Consider the following 24848-nt stretch of genomic DNA (forward strand, 5'->3'; position numbering starts at 1 on the left):
TGTTCCGATACTAATCTAACAGTAAGGCAACAGCGGATATATAGAACAAATGTAAATTTTTTTCCAGTGGTAATGGAGTAAGCATGTGTATGTATTTCCCCTTCCCACAAAACAAAATTCTGAGTGACTGAGGTAGAAAATTCTAGTGAATAGTCAGCTTATCAATTTTACATAATCTGACCTATTAACTGTTGTTATTGAGGTAGTGATTTGCAATCTTATTTTCAAGTGTGAGACTGAAAATAAAATATCATACGCAGGTTGACTGCACTCCTGTATTTAAAAAACGAAGGTATTCAGTGACAGATGAAGAATTAAAATTAGAAGTAATTTGCATGAAGGCATATTGCCAGGAAGATGTAAATTCTACATTGATTTAACATTTTGACATGATCTGTAATTTTACCATGTAATAGCAAAAAGAAAAGGAGGTAAATAGTGAATATAGTTGCTCAACCTGGTTCTTGTCAAGTCTTCACGTGGTGAAGATGTGTTTCATGGCTAAAAACAAAGGAAGGAACTTTGTATGAAAACCTAGTGATTATTGAGCTTTCCAAATATTTTACGAGCTACGACATAACTCTTTCTGAAAGTAAGCCTATGTGTTTGTCCATTAGTACTAATCAGCTTTACTGCCAGGTAGGTTTTGTGATCTCTACAGGAAGGTTACAATTTCTCCAAATTTAGAGGAAGATTTGTTGAGTTGCTCTTGGTTGTATTTGTGCAAGACCAAGTAGAAAGATAGCTCAATTAAGAAATAGTCAGACTTAAGCTGTTTCTGTTATTTAAAGGAAACTTGGACGTTGGCTTTTGAGGCTTTGAGTTTTGATAACATACTTAAGGGCTAATTTGACTGCACACAGTGAAAAACAATTTATAAGCATAGTTAGTATCTACCTAGGATTCTCTGCTTTAGTACAGGATGGAGACTGACTCTAACCATATACTTCGTTTAACAGCGTGGGCTCCGGTTTCAATTTGTTGTGTGTCCTGACACTAACAAAGAAGTCAAGGCAGTACTGACAGTCTGGCTGTAAAGTGTTGCAGCTCTGCCTGTTTAAGCCCTGTGTAAGCACTGCAGAGTGTAGTAGTGTTTTCAATAGACCTTAAGACATTTGCATCCAACAAGAGTTGAAGCGAGGATGGCAGGAGTGGAGATTTATTCTACAACATGGGGAAGATAAGCACTGAAATCCAAGGTCCTGTAATATTGGAGGGACGCCATGGCTTCTGCTGCATGCAGTGATCGTCATCTGCAGAGTCCTTCATTTGTGTTTCTTTGTCTACCTAAAATATAGGGGCTTCAACATAAACAGGTACCCTACGAATATCAAATCCGAGCTCTCGTCTTCCTTCTTCCCTTTTACGTCAGTAAATCTTCAGAGGTAGGTGAGGGCCTATTTAAATGCAAGAGAACTTCTTTAAATAAAAGCCTTGACACTGTGGCTTTTAGGGGGGAAAAGATTGATGGAAAAGACAAAACAAAGTCAAAGACACGTAATTTTTATTCATCTTCTGTCATGAGGAGGATGCATGATTTGAATGGGTTGTTTTAAACTCTTTTGCAGTTATTTCACAATATGTACTTCACTATTCCTTCTGGCAGGCAAGGTATATAAGAATTTACATTCGCCACTTTAAAACAAAGTGCAGTTTCATTGGATTTCAAGTTGCTCTGGGTTGTCCTGGAATATTACTAAAATAGTAAATTAAAATTATTTTCTACCATCTACAGTTTGTGTGTAAGCTGTTTCTCTCGATCCTAAATCACAAGCTACCCTCCATCCTTCCTGGCTCTGTAAGGAGAGACAGACATTCCTCTTTCCATTACAGCTGACACTTGAAAGTTCTCTGCTATTTTTAGATTCTTTCAATCTCGTTTCTGTCCTTTGAAAAGAAAGGAAAAAGGAAAAATTCCTAGGCTTTAAATTTTTAACCTGTGGGAGTTGCATTGCAAAAAAATCAGCTAGTCGGTAGAGGCTCATTATCTCATTTTAACAGGTCCCGTTATATAAGTTTGCATATAGTGATGGCTCTTTCATGGGTTTGTAGGAAATTGTTGGAGTTTGATTTAAAACAAAGTCATGCAGGTTTTGCAAGTGTAGCTGCTTGCTCCCAAGTAATAATTTGTGAAAGTATAAAGTGGCAGTTGGAGAAGTACAGACTGGACGTTGTACTGTAGTGATACAGCTACAGTGTGGTGGCACTGGGACTGTCTCAGGCAATAGGACAGTTTGGCTGGTTAGGCTTATCTTGCTAGGCATTTGTCAGTGTTGGACTGTACCAGAAATCTGTACTGCCCTTCCAAGCCAAATTGTTTTCATCAAATGGATATTTTCTTTCATTTTTGTTTCCCAAATGTTTTAACCTAGAGCAATAGGCCTACTAGATGTATGGCTTTAAGGATAGATATTTTTCACAGTTCTGAAATTACTCTGTGAAGGAACAAAACATTCTAGGTATATTTCTTCAGCTAGCATCCGTCATACTCAAAATGCCCCTTACAATTGCCTGAAAATCTTTTGGCTTCATATTTGTTACAGTAACTTAATGTTGGAAGTTTTAGCAAACCATATAAATAACAATGATTATATTGTGAGTGTTTATTTCACTGATAGCACTTACTGTTCCTCTTGTTGCAATTCTAAAGCTGTTGTCTTCACCTTGACTCGATAAATTTAGAAATCACATTATTGTAATAAAATATCATTACTTATAAAATCTCCAAAATTGGAACAGGGCAGAGGAGCTAGTGGAATGAAGTCCACTAGCTTGCTAATGGACCTTTCCTTCTGTCTGCTGCTTTAATGTATGCAGGAACATGCAGACAAAGGAAAATGTCTTTTGCTATACGTGTAACATCTTGAATATCTACTAGTCAAACCACAACTTGCTTTCCTTTTGCTCCCTCCCCCCCCCCAGCCCCCTTCAGCTGTCAGCTGAAGTTAACTCAGACTCACTTGTGTGGATGTCATTGTGGGTTGGAAGGTTCCTGCTGGCCATGTGATTCCTTAAACCAGAGGTCCTCCCATTGCAAGGGAGCAGAGGGCCACACGGAAAGAGACAAAAAGCATCCACATCCAGCTGTCTATAACTAAGTCTATAAAAACTTCCTTTTCTTCTGGTCTTGTTAATTTATGGGCCTTACTAGAAAAATTCCTTTTTTTTCCTCCTGAAAAGAGAGGGAGGAGGAGAAAGACTGAAATAATATTAACAGCTATTCGTATGTTTTAAGAGCCAAAATGGTGGTGGTTTGGTTGACTGTGTTTAACTGCACAATAAGCAAAAAAAAAAGTCTATAATTGAAATCAAACATGCTGTTAAATATTGATTCAGCCTACAGCAAACATGGGAAAACTTCTGATACTGGATGCTTAATATTTTACATTCATGAGATAAACAAGGATATTTGAGTCAGAAATGGAATCTTGTTATTTTTTAAATGTGCAGCTTTGTTTGACGTAGATGCACATGCCTAATATACAGAACAGAAGGTAATTTTTTTGTTTTCTTTAAGGGGTATTACATTAGGTATGCTGTTTTTCAAAAGGCCTCCCTGGTAAGCAGGAGCTTTAGCATAGCTGGTCCCAGTAGTTCTTGGAATCAAATTGCATTGTTTAACTCTTTGTCCTGTATCCACGCCTTATTCCATACCATTTACATCATGCTCAGGTTCCACACTATCCAATACAACCTCATTAACCTCCAGCCCTGCTTCCCATCCTTTGATAAAATACACAGATATCATTTAGTCCATGGCTTTGGGCTCCATCTCTTGTTGTGGTCACTCAGGACTGGAGAGGTGGTGTGTTGCGTGGAGTTACTGGGCACCAAAGCCAGCTCAGGTCGGGTCGCTGCTGCACTTGCACTGCTTCTTTAAAGGCTTGTCCTCCATTGGTTTGGGTGGTTCCTGCTGTAGTAATTCCTACAACATGCAACTCAAATCACAGGTTACAACAATTTAAAGGTAGAACCATTACAATCTTCACCCTTGTCCCCTTTGGGCCAGGTTATAGGTTTTAACATTGCAGTGAACTCCTCCCCTTGCTCCCAGCCTGGCTAGCAACAAGGGGTTTCTGCTATAGTGTAATTTCCATAACATGTAACTCAAATCCTAGGCTACAACAATTTAAAGGTATTTCCATTACAATCTCCACCCCGGTCCATTTGGACCAGACCAATCAGGTTTAACATTGTAACAAACTCCTCCCCTTGCCCCTGCTCTAGCTTGGACTTATCCACAGACTGTAGTCCTTTAGGGTTGTACCTGCTCCAAGTGGAGCCTTACCCAGGAGCCACAGTCTCTCCAGGGATACACCTGCTGCAGCATAGACTTATCCAGAGCCACAGTCGCTTCGAGGTGTGCCTGTTCCAGCGTGGCCTTCTGCATGGGCCTTAATGCTTTCAGAGATATACCTGCTCCAGCATGGCCTTACCCACAGCTGCAGTCTCTCCAGAAGTAAGCCTGCTCCAACGTGGCCTTGCCCATGGCTGCAGTCCCTCCAGAAGTAAGCCTGCTCTGTTGTGGGCTTATCCATGGCCATGTACTTTGAGGTGCTCTGGCATGACCTCATGCACAGCCACTGATGCTTCAAGGTGTACCTGCTGCAGCACAGACTTATCTACAGCCACAGACACTTTGAGGTGTACCTTCTCCAAGATGGATATATCCTTGGGCCACAATTGCCTCAGAGGTGTACCTGCTGTGGCACAGAAATAACCAAGGCTGCAGATGTTTTGAGATATACCTGCTCTGGCATGGGCTTATACACAGCCACAGATGCTTCGGGGTGTCCTCCTCCCACATGGACTCATCCACAGGTCACAGTCCCTTTGACTTGAGTTCACACTGGAGTTCCAGCCTGACCAGTACAGCAGCACAGAAACAGCAGCTGGGCCCTGGCCATCTGCCAGCCCAGGCGCCTGGCCATTGCTCTTATCAGAATGTTCCCAGGCACGGCAGGGTAAGGTGATAAGCAGTACAGCAAGCAGCGAAAGCAAAAAGCACCACTAACGAGCGCAGTTTTTAAGGCATACAGTGTATGTATATACAGTAAGTCAGGCGAGCCCCATAGCAAGCACAGAAGCCTGCCGATTCATAGCTAAATAGCAATAACAACTATAAATTCCATCTAGCACATTCCAGTCAAATCTGTCATTATCTCAAGCCTTTTGTGCCCCACGTTGGGTGCTAAAAGGACTGTCGTGGTTTAGCCCCAGTCAGCAACCAAGCACCACTCAGCCGCTCGGTCACTCCCCCTTGGTGGGACGGGGGAGAGAATTGGAAGAGTAAAAGTGAGGCAACTCATGGTTTGCGATAAAGACAGTTTAATAGGTAAAGCAAAAGCTGCGGGTGGATGCAAAGCAAACCAAGGAATTCATTCACTACTTCCCATGGGCAGGCAGGTGTTCAGCCATCTCCACGAAAGCAGGGCTCCATCATGCGTAGCGGTTACTTGGGAAGGCAAACGCCATTACTCCAAACATCCCCCCTTCCTCCTTCTTCCCCCAGCCTTATATGCTCAGCATGACGTCATACGGTATGGAATATCCCGTTGGTCAGTTGGGGTCAGCTGTCCCGGCTGTGCCCCCTCCCAACTTCTTGTGTACCCGGCAGAGCACAGGGAGCTGAAAAAGTCCTTGACCAGCGTAAGCGCTACTTAGCAACAACTAAAACATCTCTACATTATCACCACTGTTTCCAGCAAAAATCCACAACATAGCCCCATACTAGATACTACGAAGAAATTTAACTCTATCTCAGCTGAAACCAGGACACTCTTGTTTAATGGACATGTGATGTCCATCCTGTAAGGTACTAAGTGTCTTTAGCCTCTGACTGACTTGGACAAAAGTACAACAGATAAATCTTTTGGAAATGCTCAGGGCCTGACAGGACAGGTGTTAAAGACAGAATGTCATGAGGAATAGTTCCTGTAAGGGCATTATCTGCAAAGAAAACGGGTACAACATGAGCTCCACATTTCCTGTGTTTAGTGTGATGCTTAGTAAGAGCTGTCTGTTTCTAGGAGGTCTTTGTTTGGACTGCACTGAGAGAAGAAATGGCCAGGCTTCCAGAGAAAGATGAAGACTTTGCAGTGTCACACATGCCCACAGTGAAATTACACCAGCAGATAATCAGACTTTGATCCAAGACTTTTGTAACCTTTCCTATCTATTTCCAGCTTTTAAAAACTTGGTTGTGATTTGATAACAATATGTAGGAAAGCAGAAGGGTTTTACTTGGTTTGCTCTGTCTGACTCCCTGTTTGGGACTGACCGTGCGCCTGAGATAGAGTTTATGAAAGAGATTCTCTCTCATATGTATAAGTTACTAATGAGACAATATGAACAATATTTAAATGTTTTACTTGCTGCTTGGCAATGTGGCATTACCTAGAAGCAGAGAGCATTTTTAAAAATACCACATGAGGATGAGAAGATTTATTGTAAGTTGTTTCATAATCCAAATAAGCCATTTAAGAGAAACACACACACCCCCCACGCCTCACCCCAGGTTCTGGACTCCATAATGATCAGTAACTGAATTTTTCTGCTGAGGATGTTAAAATAACATATACATCTTAGGTTTTGAAACATTGCTGCTACTGGAATTTGCTGTGGATACAGAAGTAAACAAAAGGTCTGCTAGTCTTCACTAAAATCATGTTTTCTTACCTGTGTCGGATACTTTAATTTGGTATTTGATGATAGTTTTCCACAAATAAGTCCAAAAATCTTAATTATATAAAGCTGCTGTTTGCTTTTATACATACATATATATGCGCATATATAGCATTTCAGTAAGTATGTGCATCCTCAGGATGCACATAAAAATACTCCAAATTTTCTCTGCAGTCCATAATTTTTGAATAATCAAGTGCTTGAATCATGTTTAATCGTGCTTAATTCTTGTGGCATGAACAACCAGATGTTCATCAAATGGGTGGCATTTTTTAATAAAAGTTTGGCTTAGCTATCTGTATTTAATCGGGAGCACGATAAAACCTACCTTTTGATAATAATAGAAGGTGGGAGCCGCACCTAAAGGAGGTTGTCAGAGCATGTGTGTCTTTGGCTGTGATTGCTTCAGTACGGCATGGGATCTGCCCAGCTTGGCAGCGCTGCTTGCAGGAAGCCAGCTCTGGAAGAGGAAAATCTTTTGTCAGAAGACCTGGAATCCAGGAAATCTGGAAAGGTCGCTGCTATAGTGGAGGTGCATTTGAATACGACCTGCGTGCTCGTGGTAACTGAGCCTATGACCTCTGGCTTTGTCTGATGTAGGGGATGGAAAAAAGGGAGATAAAGGATGACTTTTTGGTCTTTTTTTAAATGTAAAAGGCTACCGAGAGGAAGGTGCTGGTTTCTGAGCCCTGATGAAACATTGGGACGACCATTATGCTTTGTTGCTTACCCTGCTTGGAGATAGAGACAGTTTGGTTGTGGCTGTTTGCTGTTCAGGAGTTGGTAATGATTTTTGTGTCCGTAATCAGATACTCAAAATGAATCAGACCATCCGGTAGACATTTTTGATCAGGCACAGTGTTTTCTAAGTGTTATAAAAAAGAAATAATAGCAGAATTATCAATTTGTGGAAGTAATGTGAGTGTGTGTGTGTTAAATGTTATCTTGGGGACTTTATGGTAACACAACAGTCTGTGTGGGAGAAATACATAATACTTGATTCAGGAACTGCATTTAATATATACTCATAATGTCTATAGTTTATCTAAGTAAGACAGCTTTAAATGTAGCAAATGACTTTCACAAATATAAGTAAATCAAAATGGTGTTCTAAAAGTCCTGCTGCTGTGATGCAGTATAAAATGAACACAAAATACAAGAGTTGAAGCTGTAAGTACAGACTTTGGGATCAGAAGGATGGCTGAGAGTATTTGTAAGAGTTTTTATTGCCCTTTCAATGCATACGTAAAATTACAACTCTGCTGCAATGACTGTTAGAAGATGATCTTATGGAAAGTTAGCCAGTGAAGTGGAGCTGATATTAGGTGGTCATTGAAAGGGTTCATCCTTTGTTCTTTATTTATAGAATGAGGCGCTTCTCAGACAAGAAGCGGGCTTGAATTAAGAAGTCTCTGCTGCTACCTGGGCTTCTCGGTTGATGAGGAGCCCCAGTGAGGTGCACTCTCGCACAGTGAAAGCAGAAAGCAGTGAGCTGGTACTGCCGATAACTTATTCCAGATGTGCTGTTCCACCCCACATGGCAGAGGGGGTGTGCATTGTGGAAGCAAGGAAAGGAGGAGGTAGCAGCTTGAAATTCAGTGTTGGGCCGTAATCTAGCAAAACTAGCAAGGATCCCATCCCTGCGCTTGAGTTGGTAATGGCTCTGTTAGAGTCTTATAGGATAAAGAAATAGTTTTGATTTTCTGAGTGTAGTTATTTTTTTTTTTTTGGTGATGTGACTTTGCCATGTCTCATAAATTGAAGAAAACTCCCTTCCAAATGCCTTTTATTTCAAGAAAGATTAAAATAAATGTCTTGATTTATATACATTTGGATATTTTTATACTAATACGTAGTTGAACCATAACAAATGAAGGATGAAATTTTGCTCTAGTATTTAGTCCTCCTTTTCCTTGTCAGGGGATAAAAATCTACCACCCAGGCACGGTACACAAACTGGAAAGATCACCGGGTATTTGAATAACTAGTGTGGATTAAAGGTGTGTTACCTGTACAGGGATACTTTGGTAAGAGTGAGCCAAGTGCTTGGCTTGAAAACTGTGTCTAGAGTCCCTGTCTTTAGTTTCTTAATGAATAAACTCCTCACCTTTAGCTGTGTAGCCCATTCCTGAAAACCCATTGCCTAGATATTTGACTGGCTGAATGTATTATTTTTCTGAGGTGCCCATTCAACAATCTGCCAGAGGAGGTAAATCATCCCTAAACAAATTACAGTTATAGTTGTTGTCAGGTGTCTTTGTGTTTTGTGGTGTTCCTGCTTGCTCTAATAAAGCTTCTGGAATAGTTTACTTCAGTTTCCTGTTCTATTGCTAGTGTACGGGTTTTTTTTTTAAAGTGAAGCGTACCAGCCACATCCTGAAAAACGTGATGATGAAGTGTTGGCCTGCTGAAACCTGGATTTCTACAGTATGTTCTACTATGTGGCTCCTAAAACCAGGTTTAAATCCCCAGCAGTCATACATGTGTTCACTTCAAAAATGTATTTGTGGTAGAACGAGAGAGGAAGTGCTGGTACCTGCTGAGGTTGGGTAACGACTTCATTTATTGATAAGAAGCTGTGAGAGTGCTTTGTTGACAGTGATTCCCAAAACACTCTGTTTGAGGTTTCTCTAGACATCCAGGTGCTTGCTACTATAGCTGAGTTAAACAGACTAAATAGTGGGAGGCTAATATTATTGTTCCACGAGACGCAGGGTGTATTGCTTGATAATTCTGTCTTGGATGCTGTTTGTCTGCAAATATTCTTTTTCTGCTGAGATGGGAATATTGTCTTATGTCCCATCATGGTCCCACATTTTCCCACCCACAGTATTTTTCCCCGATGTTGAAGTAAGGGGGAACAGAGGGGAGAATTGTACTTTCCCTTTTTAGTATGGCAGTATAAATAATTTGTAAAATAATTTGCGATCTTAAAAAGGTAAATCAGACATCAGATGTCTGATGTATTCAGACATCAGGATGAGAAGAGATAGGGGGACTGTGGAAACACCAGGCATTGTTGTTTCCAAAACAGGATGAAGAATTGCAAGTTCAGCACAGCAGCATTTGAAATCTCTTCACTGATACCTAGGTGCAACGTTTGTAAGGCCAAACGTCCCCTGCATCTCCTCAGTAATGCTAATCCTGCAGCCTGGTGTTTGTTTTGCTCTCCTGTGCTTGGGTGGCAGATAGTCATCAGCGCTGTTTTTCCAGTTGCTCGTCTGCATCTTTTTGTTTGATTTTCAGTTCCTGTGTTTGCGGTGGGAGCCAAATGTTGTGCTGGAGACTTAGAGAAGTTGTCAGGAACTATATTTTTCAGTAGGCTTTTTTTTTTCTTTAATACAAAACAGATAATGATTTATCTTTCTTACTGCAATGCTACAGTAGTTCTGGAAGAGAGAGGATTTTTAAGTGATGTCTATTTGGGAGGAAGGAGGTGATTCTTTAATGGTCTGAAGTTTTCCGAAGCTGCCTAGCATTTGGGGCAATTCATGCCATTTCCTGAAAAAGAATTTAGCTTTTTGGATGTTGGAGTTGAAAAAAGCAGCAACAATAGTATACCCAAGATGGTTTTTGTTGTTAATTTGTAATAAGCTCTCCCCAAAGTAAATTCAAGATGGTAAAAACATGGAGGAGCCTCTACTTGTCCCATGTGTAGAAGTGTATAAAAGTATCCAGTGCATAAAAGTATCCAGTGAATATTTGACTCTTTTGAATACAGAGACTACTTAGCATGACTGTTTATGTGAATACTTTTTCTGTTGTGAGCATGTCTCAGTGTGTGGAGAAATTGGAGTTTTTGAACTATCAGTATATATTGTACAAAAAAAAAAATTCCGTATTTTTAGTTGCCGTGCCATTTTAACAGCCAAGACAGCAGAGACCAGTCTGAAAGGTAAGTGCTAATGTGAATGTTACAGCACAGTGAGTAGGTTGTTGAATCCCTTCACGTTTGCCTTTAAAATATACTGTTATGAGATTTGGAGCTTCAATTACTTAATTTTTAAATACATTGTAGTTTTTAATTTAAAAATTTTTTTTTAAGTCTACTTAACTAAGAAGTTAGTTGGGGGAAAAAAAAATCTTTTAAAAGAACCTGAAGTGAAAGGAAGATTAATGGCTGATTTTTGGTCCAGTGGGAGATGGTTAGTTCCCATGGTCTTCTGAGCACGGAGGTGAATGGTGCTTGTCTATTTTGTGAGCTCAGATGCTGGTGTCTTTCCGTGGAGGTTAGTTTTTCTTTTTGGATGGTCTTTCACATTCTTGATGGCAGATTTTAGGGGCTGCATAGGAGTTGAATTTTCTCAGTGAAACACAAGCTACTACCCATGATAACTCATGTGCTTCTAAAGAAAGACCATATTTGCTGGTAGTTCATTCTCCCTCCCCCCAAAAAACTGACAGCTGTTTTAAGAAGTTATTTTCAGGCTGGAACGTGAAACTTGGAAGAGAACCAGACTCCTTTATAAACAAACTTAGCAGCTCCCCCCCTCTTAAAAATGACTCTGTATTTTATTTACAATTTAATGTAGTTGATCATATGTAAATGCTGCAGTTTGTTTTCTCATTTTTATTTACTTTAGTGTTCTTTAATATTTGTTTGCTAATAATTCAAAAGCATAAACAACTGGAGGTAGTGGTGAACTTTGTGGTGGGAGTTGTAATAGTGTTTCCAATGCAATTTGCTGATGTGAAATATGTTGTGAAATAGGAAGGGCAGGATTTGCATATACTGGTATTATTACAGTTTCTAGTCATAGAATGAAGAGCAAAACTTACTTCTGAGCAATATCTCACGTATTTTGCTGCAAGTTTCCAAGGTCCTATAGCACCATGGTAGCTTTTATCAAAATATTGTGGCTTATTTAGATAAATTTTCAGTGTTTGTTTTTGTTATTCTCTTGCAACTGAAGATAAGCCCCATAGGCATTATAGCAGCAAAATATTTTAATGGGATGGAAGCTGTTAAGGGAGAACAGTTATTCCTAAATTTTCTTTTGTATTTTTAATTACCCATTAGATTGTATCTTCTAGGAAGTAAATTAGAAAGGAATTTTGTGATGGTATTTCGAAAAAATGGGAGGCAGTGGGGAAGTGAAAATCAAAGGGATGTTGGGTGACAGTGCGAGGGAAGAGATTAGAAGAAGTTGAAATCTGTAGAAAACTAACCTGAACCGTTTTTTGTGGGCTGTTGCTTGTTTAGTCCTTCAATCTCTTAAATTTTGTTACAGTAATTAAGAAATATAAACAAAAAAGCTGTGAACCAAATGGAGAGAATCCATGAGAGAGCAACTGAGATAGCTGCATGTCTAGGAAAGAGTAAAGGAATTGCAGTTGGTTTAGTCGGGAGTAAAAAGCTGGGTGGGAGAGCGAGCCGTGGTCTTCGGAGGTGGTGAAGGCTGCCTGTGGAGAGGAAGGGAGACAGAGCAAGATGCTCTGAACTTCAATTACTACAAAAGCACGAGGTGTGCTGGGGAACAGCAGCAGCAGTTAAGGAGCTATCTGCAGGGACTATTTTGGATGTCTGGCCTTGGGGCAGGTGAGTGCCTGGATACTCAGTGGTCTTTCAAGCCTTATCATCTGTTGCTTCTGTGAAGACAAATTCTCACCTTCTGGAAAGGATCAAGAAGCTGTGAATTATAGCAGCTGGTTGCTGCTATATAGCTTAGCCTTGCCGCTGTCAATAAGGATGCGGTATTTCAGCAAGATGGCATTAAAATAATTTTAATCCTCTTTTTGAATAATTTTGCGTAAAACTGTTGCTGATTTACTGAGGGGGGAGATTGTTGTTTGGGTTTTTTTTGTGTGTGTGTTGTGAACTGTCTGACTTCTTCTGGACACAGAATAAAGAGAATTCCTTGGCTTGAAGTAGATAGAGATGATCAAAAGTGTGTCATCAAAAGCTACACAGAGTAATAATGTAGTGCTGAAGCCTTTCCTTTCTATGAAAGTTTAGTGCCCAGCACTGTTGGTAATCCATCCGGATTGCGTGTTCCCAGAGGAGCCCAGGGGTGCACACGGGTGCAGGTTTGCCCACACAGGTTGCAAGATGGTGACCCAGATGTGTGTTGGTGTCGTGGTATGCGTTTCTGGAACAAAAGTGTGGTGTTGAACAGATAATTGTACACTTGCTTTACCTCTCACTGACAGCAAGGTGCTTCATAGAGTTCGTATTCCTTTTTTAAATTTATTTTCTTTTTTTAACACTTAGTCTCATCTTCTCATTACCAAAGTTTTTCCTATTAGTACAAATTCAGCATGCAATGGTATTAATTTTTATCTTTTTATACACACATGTGTTGGTATATAAATAAATACATTGATTCTGTTAGTTCAGAACTGAAAAAAAAATATTGCAAACTCATGTTTTGGGGGTTTGTTTTGCTTTTAATGTGAAAGCCTTTGGATGCTGCAGCTGTATGAAATTCCAGGATAGAAGCTGGATATCTATTAACATTCTAGCTGTCGATGAAGTGGTGCCTCCACTGCTGAGGCAGCCTGTCTCCCTGGTAGGTAGATGTGACAGCCCAGGTCAGCATTGGCCCTGTGTGAGCGAATCTGGCTGTTATGTCTTCACTTACTGTGCTTATCTGTGTGTGCCTTGGCCAGCCGAATCCCGTTCCACTTCACTTAGCCAGGCCTCAGTTTGCAGTGCCAGTGATCCCTGGTCTGAAGGTGGTTTTGTTGTGGGTACACTCGTACGATAAGTTTTTGTGATTAGAAGTGTATTTGTTGTTGGAATTTATTCTGCTCTGGTCTGCAAGCCTTGCCATAACATTCCCAGGTCTGTTTAACTGGAAACTTCACTCATGCTGTCTAAGCTTGCAAAAACAAACCAGACGTAACTATATGGAAAGGTGGTTGTGTGAGCTGCTCTTTCTGTATATTTTCCAAACTTGTATTGCAAACAGTAAGATGAAAGTGAAAAAATAGGTGATTTGGGTGAAAGTATGAGCCGGGAGTAGTAAAAGATCTATTTCCTTTTTGGCTTTGTGTAAACAAGCACATACGTATCATGAAACATTCTCAAATATTTTCTCTTCTTATTTTACTTCATTTTCTTATCTACTACTACAATTGTATAGGCTTGCTTATTGATAAGCAGGTAAGTATCGAAGTACTCGTGTCAAAGATTAAGAAAATTAACTTGATTTTTTTATTGTGACAAAGTTGGCAAGTGATTGAAAGAATATGCGAGTGTGAGAGAACGTTCCCTGAGGCTGGTGAGCCTAATAAATTTATTGGTAATATTTCAGACTTAATGCCTCTCTCAGTTATGATGGGAGACATCAAATAATTAATTGAATACCACATTGGCAATTGTCTCCTTGCAGTTATCTACAGGGAGACTAAATAAAAATACCGTAGAAAAAACATGTGACTAAGATCAAAATATCTTTAGGGGAGGATCACTTTAAGGGCTGTTTTTAGGTACCTAAAACTTGAGACTGTTTCCCCCCCCACCCCAGTTTGCTTTCATATGATGTTTTGCTAGTGGTTTGTTTTGGGTTTTTTAAAAAAAATATGATTTATTTGCATGATCAGGAAAATTGTTGCCTTGAAGTACTATATTTTTGAGGGTCTTGGGAAGTTTTAGGGAATTGTGTTGTGTATATTAATCCATTTATACCAGGGCTCTTACCTAAGGATTTCTTTGCATCTTTATTAGTTTTTATATATCTTTAATTCTCTTATTAAATTGCACAGGGCTGTGTTTAATACTGAAATGCTGCCAGTGTATGTTTGTATCAGGTTTCTTCAATAATTTGTTCTCTCTTTGAGTTTGCAACTTGAGTCTTTTATTTGATTTTGTTCAAATCTCCTGTAACAGTGCAGGACCTAATGATTTAAATTTCCTACTTTAAACTTCCTTACAATTTAAACATTTCCTACTACATTGAACTTTCACAAGTCTTGAACTTATCCAGGCTACACCTTGCATTTAATTTGCAATTTGAAATCACAGCAGGGGCTGTGTCTCTAACTCACTTGCATCTGTCTGTCAATCTAATCTACCTACCTACCTACCTACTGTGGAAACCAAGTTTTAAGCTCAGATTGGGGAAGAAAATAAAAATATAGATATATTTTGCTTGCCTCACTGGGGCTGTTTTGCTAGAAAGCAAGCTGTGTCGAGCAATTTGAAGTCCTTCCTTACTTGGTATGCCGTGTTCTCAGGAAGCACCAGGGAGATCTGGTCACCTGTTTCTCCAGTCTCCAACTCATTTGGGATTGATGCAGCTGGGATAGACCTGAGATTTAGTCCAATGAACTAAATCCTGTCTTTTGACAGAAAGGAAAGAGGCCTTTTAATTTCTCCATCCAGTTGCCAAACACAGTGTTTTTCAGGATTGTGGGAGTTCGACATTGTTTGCTGGAGGACAAGAGAATGCCCACCAGCCTGGTGCTCAGCCTGTGCTGGTGGTGGCCACGATGCGTTCCTCTTGGCAGGATTTTCCATTACAGGAGTTATGTGTACCCCTTCCGTGTTCTGCAGTTTTCCCATGCCCATAAGCTTGTGCAAATAACCAACCAGCAAAGCTACATCCCTACAAATTGACCCCCAGGCTTGGCGTTAATGCTCCTCAGGCTGTATCTCTCAGTTGCTGCTGCCCACTTGCACCCTTCTTCCTTCCCTCCTTTGCCAGCTCTCCCCCTCTACTCTCATTAATGTAGCTTTTATTCATATTAAATTAGGGAAACACAGGTAAAATGCATACATTTTAAGAGGTGGGTGGTTCTCTGCTAGTGCAGTGTTTGTTGTTCAGTGCTGCTTGGAGTGTGCCTTCAGGCAAAATTTCAGCTTTGGCTTTGTCTTAGGAAAGGGGCAGAAGCAAGGTAAAGGGTTTTTAAGTAGGGGAGGTAATGAGGCTTTGCTGCTTGTAGTGTGATGCAGACAGTGTTCACGTGGCTGTGTGGTTTCTTGGTCTTCCCCCCGCCTTGCACATTAGAACTGCTGAATTTCGAGTAGCCATTTGGAAAATCTGTTTTACCTTCTTCAATAAAATCTTAGAAATGTTTTCCTTCCCTGCCTCCAGCTTCTTACTTTTCCCCATGCCCCTTCCCTTCCTTCCAGTCCTTCCTTCCAGGTTTCCACTCTGAGATTGAAGCCAGAAGAAAGGGTTGATTTAGAGTGTGGTACAGCTGAAGGAGTGAAAAGCTGAAGCAAAGGGGGTAAATGAAGTAGCTGGGGTGGGATAGTTGGAAACTTGCGCAGCAGGTCTGCTGATGGACAGGCGTTCCACACCCGGTGTGCAGTACATCTGCTACAGGGGTTTCCTACTACCTTCAGCGTAATCTTTTTCTCCTTGCCATTGTCCAGTTAATGTGTCCATCAGGATGGTATTCCTGAAGAGACAGTCAAAAACTTGATTGGAAAGGGTGATAGTTGTCCATTTAAGTTTATATGGGCCATGATCTGGAAATTATGCAATCTCAGTAATGGTGAATTGATAGTGAATCTTCAGGCCATTCATTCTTCAAAACTTGTTTTAGCTGTTTTTAATAACATAAAAATTTAAAGATGTGAATGGCAGAGTAGGTGGCAGAGTAGCTGAGCCCTTTGTTGATTCCTCTGCAGGAAAGGAGCCCATCCCTGGTGGGCTAGGAAGTGCCCAGAAACCTTTTTCAATCCAGGTAGTTTTAACTCTGGATTTATGGGATTTACAATAGAGCAAAACATAAAGTAAATAATACAGTATCCTGTCTGGAGCATCTCTTTTGTACTTGAAAATAAGTGTGTACTAGGAAGGGAAGAATCAGGATGACTGTGGGAAGAACAGCTTGCCCGGGGATACGAGTGCCTTTGGAGGGAGCAGAGGGTGCTCATTGCCTTCCCCCACGCAGACCACAGCCACCGACTCCATGGGCCATAAAAGGAAACAACATTTCTTGTCAAAATACAGCTGCCCAGCCCGTTTGCTTTCTGGGGAAAATGTCCAGTAACTTTGCTGATACAGCCTTGTGATGTGCAGATTAAAAGTGTAAACATTTACTTACTCTTAATTAGAATTGTTGGCTTTTCAGAACCCATTGGGCAGGGGAATAGCGTAATGCCACTGACTGATGAATGGTCGCCACATAGCGATGTGAAGCCTAGAGAGGGTTTAAAGTTCAAAACAGTTTACTTTTTTGTTTTTAAAAAAGTCTCTTATCAGAGGGAATATAGCAAACTAACTCATTATTTGCAAAAACCTTTGAATTAAATTCAGTTTTGAATAAAAACTAGCAAAGATTTCTTCCTCATCATTTAAATTGAATTACTTTGTAACACTTTTTTCTTTTATTGCTCAGAGAATTTTAAATTTCTGTAGGCTCTTTAAATGATGCAAGAAAGTGTTCTGTTGGCATATAATGTAAACTAAGTTCGTGGAAAAGTAAATATTTAAGGCTGACATATTAAAGTATAAATAATGGTTACTGTGTGTAATGTTTCAATTGTAAAAATATTTCTCGAGGCCTGCTAGTATGCACCATTGCTTGTTAAAATGATAATGTGTTTTAAAAATTGCATTTATATTCTAGAAAGTATATCTAAAAATGGATACAAATTCGTCTTTGACAGCCATGGTGCCTCAGATCCCATACACTTTTGTCACTCTTTTCCTGAGAAGGGCTGATCCGCTTGTCAGCAAACGCAAATTAATGGGCAGTAAAGTTTATCATTCTCAGAGGTTTATCCATATTCCAGGCTAGATTTGGAGCTGTCTGTCTAATCCAAAAATGAGGAATACAGTCAGGCAGTGGGAGCTGGCTTCATCAAATGCCGGTCTTGGGTCAACTCAGTCTGGGGCTTCTGCCTGGCTGCTGGCATGTGCAGCACTCCCTGGGGAAGCTTTTTATGGGGATGCTTGCGGAGCCCTTACAGATACCGTTAATTAACTTTCCTCATCTCAGGCATCTCACCAGGCAAGCGGAGTTTGGTTTTGCTCCCTCTCTTCGGAACTTGATGTTTAGCACTTGTGTTTTGCAAGAATAGGGTATTTATTGTACCTTGTGTCTTGAAGTACCTTGTTCCATGGCCTCTGTCGAGGGACTCTCCTCTGGGTTTCACATTCTTGTAGATGTAACAAAGATTGTAAGTGTTGCTTTAGCACAGTTCTCGTGTTTTAACAGTAATTATACAAGCTTTACTGTGTCCTATCTGTGTCATCAGGACTGGCTGGCTTCCACGGGGGCATGAAAACCAGTGAGATGGAAGTCTTTACTGTGCTTTGACATTGCACAACAGCTGTACACTACCTAAAGCTAAAGCTTAGCTCAGACTGAGCCAACCTGACATTTGAACTTAATGTTTAACAAGTTTTACTTCAGAAATAATGCTACTGGGAGGTGTTCCTCTCTCGAAAAGAGTTATGATAACAGGTATCACTCACCTGGAATTCAGTTGATAATTATAGCTAAATCTGCTTTGGAAAGTTTATATTTTGTATGTAAAACATGTTTTTACATACAAGTTTTGTCAAAGAGAATAGTGTGAGAGATCTAACTTTCAGCTTTTCCAGCTCTTAAAATACTGCGTTTAAAATGCAAAGATTCAGTCTTGGATTGCACTGCAGAATGTGGATACATGGGAGCCTTTCAGAGTGTTTTCTTACTTTTCTGAAATGCAGCTCACTCGGATCAGATTAATAAATTTGTCAGTGATATGCAGAGTTAGAAATTTTAATTATCATGGTCTCCATAGGTGCTGCTGCTATCTTCATCAGCTTCTGCTTTCTCTTGTTTGTTCTGTCTTTAATACTGCCTGCTAATACTGAGTCATATTTTGAAGTTGTGGTTTGGAGGTGCCTTTCCAGGACCACGAGCTCTCCACTGGTGAAGCCCTGTATTGCATCACTTTCTCTAGTAGCAACTTCCTTTTGGTAGTAACTCATATCCCCTTGTTCTCTTCCTGAACCTCCTGCAGTCACCACAGCAGAGTGGAATTTTTGGTCACAAAAATTTGGCCCGACAACTTCTATTTCTACTGGGCTGTCCTCATGATGGGATTATAATACTCATGTCAAGGGTGTTTTCATGACACTAGGTGGGTCCAGCAAGAGGAGCTGGAGGACTAAGCGCAACTCGTTCTGTGTAAACGAAGTCATCTGGTTGTCGCAGCATTAGGAAAGACAGCTGGAAACAACACAAACATGCCCCCCAGTAATGTTCATAGTTGTGTTATTTGTTGGTTGAATTATATCGGGAAATTTTTATCCATTGAAGAATCAATGGTTTGTAAAAACTGTTGTGGCCAAGAAAGAAAAGTCTCCAATTTTTTTTCAGTAGTTGCTCAAATACATACAGAGAAACACAGTTATGTATTTAGCAATAAATACTTCCTCCACTGCTCCCATACCTGTGATCAGGGTGATGTAGTAACATTTTTATTATTATCCCAATATAAATAAATTTATTTAGTAAATTATTATTTTATATATTAATTTCTAATCTAATATATAATCATATAATAATGCTACTGAAAATCAAGAACATTCTCTTAAGTGCTCTAAAAACAATAAAAATTATCCTTGTGAGCTCTTGTTTAAATGAGCTAGATACAGCAGCGAGATATAGGCCGCAGCAGAAATAAGTCTGTATTCAGGGCATAAATATATATAAATATCTTCTTTCAAAATGAGGTTTTAAAAAGTACTATCTAATGTCCTAACTTTCATATTTAAAAGTCTAAAAGCTTTGTTTGTAATCATCAAATGTGCTGTGCTGATCATGCAGTACAGATAACTCTGAGGCTGTTTAACACTTAACGAAAGTCTGATCTTGCCAGCTTTCCTCTTAGAGATTTGTTCTCTCCTTCATTTGATCTGCTGCATTTCTTGCAGCCTGCTGCTACTTTTCCATCTCACTAATACAACAATATCTTTATTTGCCCTCTCTGACATACCTGAATCAACATTTGGAAAGTGTGGAAGAGTTGGGGTTGCCCTGCAGCCTGCTGTACAGCAGGAAGGTCCCCAGGCATGCTGCGTCATCGATAAGGTCTGGTTGTGGTACTACAAGGCTCACCACAAGCTCTTACCTTCTATTTTTCTCTAATGGTGCCTCTTTTTTTTAAAATCCCTTCTACAGACTGCTCATTTGCTGTGTTTTACACATATTTGTGTACTTCAGTCCACACGGCTGTTTGGAAACAAGCTATCCAAACTCATTTAGATAGTAATGTAAGCTGTACATTTATATTCCTTTTTACATTTTATTGCAATTTGTAAATCCTATCAGTAATTGATTAGAAATGTTCTTCAGGGAGGCTATGTATGGTACAGTCAGGTCTCTGAAGGTGCTTGCTTTATGCTTATTTCCTCTCTATTGGTGACAAAAATTTTAGCATAGTACTGCCCACTGCCCAGCTTTTGAATGCTAGAGTGATACACATAGTAAGAATGTAAGAGTGGCCAATAGATCCTTCCCTAACCTCAGAGCTCAGAAGGGGCCAGCATGCTTCTTAAGGTAGGAATCGCTGATTTGACTTTCATGAATAATATATATTTCTGCCTTTAGTAGAGTCAGCTCCAATACATTTGTCTAATTTATAAAGCTTTAATACCAAAAGGTTTTATAGGTTGCATGTAGCTAATTCTTATCCCGCGATTAAGCAAATGCTTAAGTGCTTATTTTTGGTCCAGTTGCATTCGGGTTGAATCTTAATTTTATGTGTGTGTCACTTAACAACAGAAGCTTTGGGGAGTAAAGACTCCTGTAATTAGATTTGGCATATGTTTTCATGATAGGTGAAATAGTTTGCATGCTTCTAGAATAAATATTTTCTGCAGCCTGTATTTATAATAATGGTAAACAATTGAATGTGTTAGCTCAGAGTTGTATATGTTTAGTGTAAGCTGTGGCTTTTGGAACATGTACCCTTGTGTTTCAAAAATGAGTCCTTTCTAATGGCATTTTTTTTTGTTGTTCTTTTAATACTCCAAAAAAGGGAAAGATCAAAGTGCAGTCTGTTCTTTCCTGCCCTTCTAGATATACAAAACAGCTGCAAAGCACAATCAACTATTGTAGTAATATGTGCCCAAGGTCTATAAATAGATATAAAGCTTCAAGCCTGAACCGTGCTGCTAGAGAGGCCAGGGGATTTTCGCTTGGGGTTACGAAGCATTCCCTTGCTTGTTTGTGGTTTAGAACCATAATTTCCTAGGCTGCTATATTCCAATTAAATTTGAATTCAAAATGTTTTTACCGTGAAGGTTTTACATTACTTCACTGTTTGCAGTTTTCTCATTCCCTGCTTTTTTAACCTATTTTTTTTCCAATGCACAAGAATTTTCCAAGTTTCTGAAGGAAATAAATTTAAATACAAAGAACTAAATTGTTTACCAAAAGAATATTGCTGTGATGTATGGCCTTAGTGGGAAGTTTATGGAGGTATGTATGAAGAGTGAGAATCTGAATCATGTTTTTTCATTAAATTGTGGTCTGGACTCTCCTTCAACCTGGAAATGCGTAGTGTGGTGCTTGATAAGAGCTTCATGTTCTTTTGAACTGGAAAGTAGGCGGCTGCTGCAAGTACGCTCTGCCTCACTGTGCAAGAGAGTAATAAAATCTGTATGGCATATTTAGAGCTGTTAGAGCTGTTCCCAGATTTTTTAATTCAGTATGCTGCATACTTTTTATTCATCATGTTAGCTTGTATTGGAAGAGCTCTTGAGGATGTGAGAGCTAGGGACTTGTGAGATGATGAGAGAAAAATTAGTGTATTTGGCAGAAGTAAGGTGTTGGAGATAATTTGGGTTTTGAGTATCCAGGATGTGGTTGAAGCTGCTGCTGGCAGAGGTGAAGTAGGCTTGCAACTGCTCATCTCATTTCCATGCTCATTCTTCTTGAAAAACTATTGATTCCCATTGCATTTCAGCAATATCAGCACCTAACAGTATCAGTAGTGCTGTCCTGCTTTAAATTTAAATGAGCAGGAGTGCTAAAAATAACTACTTTAGCATTTAAAATTGGTACTTTTCAGATGTAACCTTCATGCTTTGAGTCAGGTGAACCAGTTAATATCTTGAGTCTTTCTTCTTTCAATGACAGGACTTGAAATTTGGTTTATCACTGCATATCAGGAGTGATTTAGAAGGTCTTGTCCCATATAGGCATCTCACCAAAGGTGTTTCATGAAGCTTTCGGTGCATAAATACAGTTTCAGTATATGTGGTCAGCATTTTCCAAGGCCATGTGGGGTTATGGTGGGAATTCCTCAGTCAGAGAGCAGAGTGGGAATTTCTAATACACTTGATGTTAAACACTGTTGTTTCTGAAGAAATAGCAATAAAAATGTTGAAGGAAATGCTGAAAACTCAACTGAAAAAGATACATGTATTCTTTTTTTTTAATAATGTACAGGCTTATAATGTTTATTGAAGCGCCCAGACTTTCATATAAGATGCAGGTATGTTTGTAGGGCTGCTGTTCTAAACAGTGGTGATGGTTACTGAGCAGCGTTTATCCACAGTTTTTGTCAATCTGACAAAATTAATGATGAATTCAGATTTACCTGAATTGATAAAACTCATCTAGTATGATCTTCCTTTGTGAAGAGGAATTTTTAAATTAAGTATGGCAAAAACTTGGAAAACTTCTTCCTTGCTGGATCAATGAAAATCTAACGCAAACAGGCACATAGCAGAACTTTGAGACAAACAAAGCTTTTCCTATAGTTTTCTGTGGGGCAGCCGTTTGGCTTCACAGGATAGCATTGGTTGTTCAGGGACCTCCGAAGGTGTCTTGTCCAAACTCATGCTCAAAAGACATTTAGTTAGAGCTGGTTATTAGGGATCTCCCCAGCTGTAACTTGTCCTCATTGTATCTTGTCCTGTTGCTGTGCACTTCTGAGAAGAGCCTGGCTCCATCTTCTCCCTCCCTTCCTGTTAGGTAGTTGCAGTCTTCTCCTCTCAAAGCTGCTGAAACCCAGCTTTGTCCTCGCACATTGTGTGCTTCAGCCCCATGATCATCATGGTGGCCCTCCATGGCGTCACTCCATTGTGTCAGGTGTCTCTCCGGTCTGGGGAGCCCAAAACTAGGCATGGTTTTCCCAGTGCCATCTCAAGTGCTCACTGGTGTACGCTCTCATTGCTGAGGTCTCACTGAATAGCAGCCTGATCTACCAGTCTATTGACTGGTCCCAGCATGTCATTGTGTCCTGTCCCCCCTAGTTTGGTATTGGCCATGAACTCAATGGTAACGCAGGGTTGTTTTCTTACTCATTCTGAGATCTGCAGATTGAGGCGCTCCTGCACTTTGTAGCGAGGAGACAAACCAAACCTGTGTAACAGCACTAGATGACAAGTAACTTCATCTGAGAGATCTCCAGTATTTTACCGCTTCAGCTTCAAGAAAACAGACCATTTCTAAAGCACAGCAGAACTGGGAGGGATGAGTGCCAAACCTTGCTTTCATGTTGAGACAGCTGTGACCAGAGAGGGCTCCGTAACCACTGCCACTCATCTGTGTGGAGGCAAGCAGAGTAGAAGAGGCCAAGAGAGAAAAAGTCACTCCCCTGCCCCATTCCTGCAAACTGTATGGTGGATTTTAGTTGGTTTGCAAGGACTTGGGCTCTTCTTTAGTACATGTTTTGGTGAAACCTGGTTCCTGGCATAGGAGAGGTTCCAGAATGCAGCTGGAGAACATCATCACAAAACCTCTTGCACTTGATGCAGTCGGTGGCTCTTCTGTACAGTGGAAGCCCGTACAGGCTGGCTACAGATTGAGACTACTCAGTAAGGCAGGGAACTTTCACACCTGTTTGCTGGAGCCAGTCTGACATGTTTTATTTCTGACCATCAAGGAGCTTTCTTTGTAGTATTGCTGGCAGCAGAGGAGTTTATTGAAAGGACTAGAGAAGGCAACGTGCATCTCAATAAGCGATCCTCAGAGGCTGTTGTCACTCTTGGTTGGGAAGCATGTCCAGATGTCTGTCTAACCTATCTGTCTAACCAGAGCTATTGGTGGTTTAGCTCTGCCTCCTAGGGAAGAAGCTGGCCAGAAGGTCCCATTGGACTGCCAGGCTTAGAGCTGGATTCTAACTCCTCTCTCGTGGGACCTGCCTTGTGTTGTCTCTTGAGCACAGTGTAAGACTTGGAAGTTCCACTCTGTGCTCAGTTTAACACAAATCCATGGTTTTATCCCCCTTTTTTCAGGAAAAATATTCCAAAATGTAATTACAAGATTGATGACTCCTCTCATTAGAATGAGAGAAACAGAGGGGATAAAAACCTGCAGATACAGAGATGTGCAGATGGCTGGTTACTAACAAAAGTAGAGGGAGGGAAAGGAGCATCTTTCATTTTCATCTTCAGAAGAGTGCACCAAAGGGGTTCCTCTGGAGGCACTCCTGCAAGCACAGCATGAATCTGTGTTCCTCAGCTGCATACATCCACAGAGTGCCCGAGGAGATACTGGTGGTCAAAAGGGTCAGAGTTGCAGCAGCAGCAGTGCTGCAGATGATTGTGAGAGCTCTGGGAGCGTGAGGAGTTGCTCTGGGGATACGGTCTGGGGGTGCTGCTCTTGTTACATATTCTGTTACAGATAATAAAGACGATGAAGAGCCTTTGGGGGAGGTCAGTGGATTCTTTGTTTTGGACTAGAAGAAGATGTCCTCTAAGTTTCTTTTCCTAGAAAAGACCATATGAACTGAAGCATTTTAGAGCGGTTGGTTTCTCAGGGCAGGTTCTGTATTCATGCTCCTCTCTTTGGGGATCAGGGGGCTCCAGCATCTTTGCCCAGCATTTTTAGTGCATCAGGCAAAAATGGGCGTAGCCTTACCCAAGTACCCAGTGTTTTTATTTGCTTTTGAGAGAAGTAGCTGTTCTGTGTCTTCCTGAAATACTGTTTTTTTTTTTTTCTGTGATATCTTATTTGGTTTCTGATGTTGTTATGGGCCCCTCAGCTGAACTCCTGAAATCACCTTGTTATCTTGAACAAAGCATAACTGTTGTAATAGTCCTCACAACAGTTCCCTGTTTGAGTTGGCAAATCTTTTCCTGAACTTGCTGTACCCTCCAGTAGATAAAGTGGCAATCTAAAAGCAACACAGGCTTCACACCAAAAGATCAGATTCAGGCTTCACTGAGCACAGCTACATTTTTTTTATTTTTATTTTTTTAATTTTAGCGCCAGACTTCTGTGCTTGCTGGTTTGCCTCAGAGAGAAAGTGCAGCTACCCT

General features: G+C 40.4%; 1 protein-coding gene and 1 long non-coding RNA gene across 4 annotated transcripts in view; one reads left to right on the forward strand and one right to left on the reverse strand.

Annotated features, from left to right (window-relative positions):
* The window catches only part of ADCY9 (adenylate cyclase 9), a 93930-nt gene that overhangs the window by 6900 nt on the left and 62182 nt on the right, over nt 1–24848 (forward strand). The window lies entirely within an intron of this gene.
* On the reverse strand, nt 1145–5493 carry LOC142062881 (uncharacterized). Its single transcript, XR_012662577.1, has 3 exons — nt 3655–5493; nt 2961–3172; nt 1145–1397 (listed from the first exon to the last, which is right to left on the reverse strand). It is a non-coding gene; the product is annotated as an uncharacterized LOC142062881 (long non-coding RNA).

The sequence above is a fragment of the Phalacrocorax aristotelis genome, chromosome 10 (genome assembly GCF_949628215.1).
Source record: "Phalacrocorax aristotelis chromosome 10, bGulAri2.1, whole genome shotgun sequence".
NCBI classification, from domain to species: Eukaryota; Metazoa; Chordata; class Aves; order Suliformes; family Phalacrocoracidae; genus Phalacrocorax; species Phalacrocorax aristotelis.